Source organism: Penaeus japonicus, unplaced genomic scaffold (assembly GCF_977035675.1).
Source record: "Penaeus japonicus unplaced genomic scaffold, GWHDUDI00000001_assembly GWHDUDI00000010, whole genome shotgun sequence".
Taxonomy (NCBI): Eukaryota; Metazoa; Arthropoda; class Malacostraca; order Decapoda; family Penaeidae; genus Penaeus; species Penaeus japonicus.
In genome coordinates this window covers 3598031-3603030 of record NW_028234412.1, presented here as the reverse complement: position 1 = coordinate 3603030, position 5000 = coordinate 3598031, and the positions used below count along the sequence as shown (strand labels likewise).

At 51.3% G+C, this 5000-nt stretch overlaps 1 protein-coding gene across 3 annotated transcripts in view; it reads left to right on the top strand.

The window, feature by feature from the left end:
- The window catches only part of LOC122252156 (uncharacterized), a 38428-nt gene that overhangs the window by 15607 nt on the left and 17821 nt on the right, over positions 1 to 5000 (top strand). The window lies entirely within an intron of this gene.

Here is a 5000-nt window from a genome sequence, read left to right as displayed (position 1 = left end):
CTTTTTTCGGTGATTACCTTTTTTGGAATTGAAGGACGAACTCGGGAACGGAACCAGAGAAAGCAGTAATCATCATCATCGGCCTCACCATCATAAACATCATTATCATTATTATCATCATCATCATCATCATCATCATCATCATCAGAGAGAGAGAGAAAACGAGAACGATACAGAGGGATTTGTTTTTTTGTTTTCATCAATTTATTACGCTCATAGAGCGACAGGCCTTATACATTAATTAGTACATTATCATATACATAGTACTCGTGTCACGCATGACACGTTGGTATGTGCAGTGAGGCTGTACATGAAGGTAAAATAAATAATAAATAAACTGAAAATACAAAGATGAGTGTTTCTAGAGTCAAACTTTAGCACCCACCAAAGTGAGGGTGTTGGGCCAAAACAATGTCCAAATTACTATCAGCTAGCAGGAATTGGCATACATGTATTAAATCCTGGCTCCGGGGCAGCAAGCCTCTCACCGAGGGGCACACGAGGCAGTAGTGGTGGAGGCTGTTAGCGTTGGGACGGTCACACAGCTTGCAGGTGGAGTAGTGGAGTACGTCTCCCGCCCCCGAGACCTGCCACAGTGGCCTGTACCCCAGTCGAAGCCGGGCAGATACAATATTGTGTCTGCGAACCATGAGTCCGTGTCGGCGATACCTCGGAGGAGTGAGACGGAAGTGGTCAAAATGTTGTATTGATACGCTCTGGGCGCGCTCAGCATCCATGCGGTGGAGAGTAGGGAGAAGAGCGGCAGAGTGTATGATCCGCTTGTAGCAAGGAAGGGAGGGTGTGGCATAGTGAGGCAGCGGCAATTCGCAGGCACTTTTAGCGAGGAGGTCCACCCTGTCGTTGGCAGCTATGCCCACATGGGAGGGAATCCATAAAAATATAATGCGGAGGTAGTGTTCCTGGGCTGTAACTAACTGCTGAAGGATCTGGTGGATGATTGAGCGATGTGAAGCAGGCTGTGGGGACGATATGGCTTGAAGGGCAGACTGGGAGTCACACATCACTGCACCATTTACTCGTCGCTGACAGATGAAGTTGACAGCCAGCAGGAGTGCCTGTAGCTCGCAGTACGTGGAGCTGGAAGAGTTAGGTAATCTGCGACAAACCCAGCCTTCTTCTGGCTGGTCCACATCAGGAGAGTAGATGGCGCAGCCCGCACTGCCATCTCGTTGCCCGGACCCATCCACATAGATATGGTGCGCGGCAGGGATGGAGGAGGAGAGTGTGCAATGTGCTCCAGAGCAAGTTGTTTCTGGAGAGGCGGAGGTCTGTCTTGGAGGTGGGCGTGAAGGTGACTTGAGGCTGAGGAATCCTCCAGGAGGTGGCCCATGATCAACCTCAGCGACAGGGACATCAAGAGCAAGACACTGCATGTGAGATGTCACTATGTTGACAAGGGTGCGAACGCCAGGACGAAGAGGAGGACGGGGCGCAGCGGGATCAAGTGAGGTTCTCAGGACATGAGCATAGTGTGGAGCAGTATGGGGAGAGAGCAGACACTTGACGCTGATGCAGGAAACGTTGGCACGTATTCTCTCCACAACTGAAGGAAGGTTCAGTTCAGTCAACATGTTCACTATTCTAGTGGAGGTGGGACACCCAAGAATGTACCGCAGCACTTTATTCTGGAATTTTTCTAAGGGCTGTAAGGTGGTCTGAGAAAGCTGACTGAGGGCTGGAGAGAGATAGTCTATGACTGACCGAGAATGCAATGTAGATGGTCTTAGCTAAGGGAATGGAGACAACAGGGACATTGTGGGTAAGACACTTGAAGGGAGAAAGCGTCGTTCTAGACGGTGGAAGAGATCTTGGATGATAGGAAGGACGCGCTGCCGAGAAGGTATGGCTGGAGAGATGTGCACTGGCGTTCCCAGTACATGTACTGTGTGCAAGGTGGGACAACACTGTGTCCCACAGTGAATACAGGAAGTGTTCTGGGGCCCCGGGGAGAGAACACTCTACTCTTATCTGGGGAGAGGACAAGGCCGCAGGCGGAGGACGACTCATAGAACGATTGAAGGAAGCGCTGAAGATCGGCAGCAGAGGTGGAATGTACACAAATGTCATCGGCATAGCAGGTGACAGTTGTGCCGAGAGTTTCGGGAAGAAGAGTCAGCAAGCGGTGCATCAGTACATTGAATAAGAAGGGACTTAAAACCCCTCCCTGTGGAGTACCAAGTTCGAACTCCTTGTACTCACTACATGCCCTTTAAAAATCACACGTGAGGTCCTGTTGCTGAGATAACCACGGATCCACTGAAGAAGATTTCCTTGGACACCAAAATCAACTAGCTGGTCAAGAATAACCTCTCTGTTGGCAATGTCAAAGGCACTCTTGAGGTCAAGAAATGCTACCACACTGGTGCGGGAGAGGCGGGCGTACAGGTCCATCAGGCAGTGGTGGGTACTCCTCTGTGGCAGGAAACCATACAGCCGCGGAGATAAACTTGTCTTGGAGTCGGAACATGAGGCGGGTGAGGAATATACGCTCAAGCACTTTACAGAAACAGGAGGTCAATGAGATTGGCCTGAACTTGTTTGTACCAGGCTTGGGGATGGGCACAACAGTACTTGAAGTCCACGCAAGGGGCACATAACCCCTGATGAAGCAAAGATTGTACAACTGCAGCAAAGGATTACCAGGGACTTTGACGAGGAGGCGGAGGACTTGGTAGGTGACACCATCATCCCCGGGTGCCGTTGACTTACCCCTGGCGAGAGCACGGCGCAGTTCGTCTTCCGTGATAAGCAAGTTGTCTTCTTCATCCGCTCGTAGTAATGCAGTCATTAGGCGCAAACTGCGAGTGTTCCTGTGAGTGGAGAGAGCCTCTTGAATATGAAATGGAAGATTGCATGCCTGTGCCTGCTCAGACCAGGTATTTATCAAGTCCTGTGCATATTGGGTGGGGCTATGGTGGAAAGCGCTTGGGGTTTCCTCTTGATGACTCTGTTAATCAAATGCCACATGGAGCCGACACTGGTCTGATGATTTATCTATCAGTATACTTCCTCCAAGACTCAGTATGAACACACTGCTGAAGACCAACGAGATCATCTCTGGACGCCTGGTACTGGTGGAGGAGAGCAGGTGTTGGTTGCTTCTGGAAAGCGCGTCCATCTTCCACTGTCTTCCTTTCTGCCAGAAGAATACGTTGATCCAGCGTCCAGGCCTGGGTCTCAAGATGTCGTTTTACATGTGGTCGTGTCACATAAAAGGTGTAAAAGTTTGTGTAGAGTCAACCAAGGAGGAGTATAGTCTGTCTGGTGACTGGAAATCAAATGTTGATAGAAGACTGGAGATGTAGGAGACACAGTTGGGGCAGTACTTCGGCGGGATAGTGATGCGGAGGCGAGCTGAGGAAGGAAGGTCCAACTGGCAGTGTATACTGAAGGCCAAGAGCGATGTGGTCAGAGAAGAGAGCCTGGATGGAGAAACACTTGACTTGCGACGCCACCAAGCCGGAAGTGATGATGTGGTCAAGCGTGCCTCCTCGGATGTGTGTGGCGCCCCCAGTGGGCCAGTGAGTGAGGTGGTGGCGACGGATATATTCAAGGAGAGGCAATCCACTACGGTTCGGCGTGGGGGAGAGATCACCTAAGGCAGGGGTCCGGGCATTAAAGTCACCCATATAAACTATGCCATGAGAAGGAGCAGTAGGGAGAGCAGGGAGGTTGATCCTTCCAGGTGCAGAGTAGACGTTGCAGAGCCGCAGCTTCCCATCACCCACAGTGACTTCAAAGAGCTGGAATGTCATGTCGTTATCAGTAGAGTAGCGCAGGAGTATATGGGTTATTGAAGAATGAATGTAGCTCACGAGGCCGTTTCTGGCGTAATGGACATAAGGGATGTAGCCTGGGAGTGGAGGGGCATCTTCCCCGGGCATGTGGCCACCTACAAAAGCTTCTTGTATGAATATAACATGTGGATGGTGGTGACCTATGTATGTTTTAAGTGAAGCAAGCTTTGAGTAAGTCCTCATTCCACAGGCGTTCCAGGAGATAATGTGAAGCTGCATCCTGCTAGTGAAGTTCGTGTCTAGGTGTACAGGAGACTGGTGGGGACGATGACGTTGAGGCAGTATCACTCTGAGGTGTGATTCGTGGTAGCTTCTTGAAAAGATGGTCACAAATTCTTTCGTAACCAGCAGCGAGGTATTCCATTTTCTCGGAGAAGGTGGTAACAGTTGCAATGATGGTTTGGTTGGAGTCGACGAGTGTGGCGAGGGTGCGCTCAGTGGTAGCTTGCTGGGCTGCCAGACTTTCGATGCGAGACTCAATAGCATCAAAACGTGCTGTGACTGCTGCGCATCGTGCCGTCAAGTTGGAAACGGCCTCACGTAGGGCAAGGATTTGTGGTGACTCAGTCTGGGTAGAAGCTGGAGGTAGTGAGGCAGCGCCCATTGGTAATTGTGGTAGTGGTGGCGGTGGTGGTAATGGCTGGGAGGGGTGGGCAGTGTGCAAGGCAGCAGATGGGGAGCGTTTGGCACAGCCGTGCCACACATTCACTCCAGGTTGGTGACAGCGAGGGCATTTCCACATCGTTGTGTCTGGGGTGGGGGGTGAAGACTGCTCCGATGTAGAATTAGCATCAGTGGTGGTGGGCTGCTGGGGATTGCGGTGTGGGCAGGTGCGGGAAGAGTGAGTGCCGGAACACCAGCCACACTTGTCGGAGGAGGCAGAACAGTACCGGGAGATATGTCCAATTCCCCAACACTTGTAGCACCAAGGCTGTTCATCTTTCATCCTTCTAAACTCACTGGGTGGAAGGCAAGGAAGGAAGCTGAAGCAGAATGTTGGTGGTGGTGGGTCTGGAAGGCTCCAGGTGATGACGAGCCTGTTGATGGGTGTGCCATGTTAGTGGAAGCGACGCGCTGTGTATATGCCAGAAGCTCCTTGGCTAGTGACGGGTCCATGCCGACAGGGTACCGGGTGATAAGATACGAGGGGAATTTTCTTGTCTGTCAACCGAGTCTTGAACA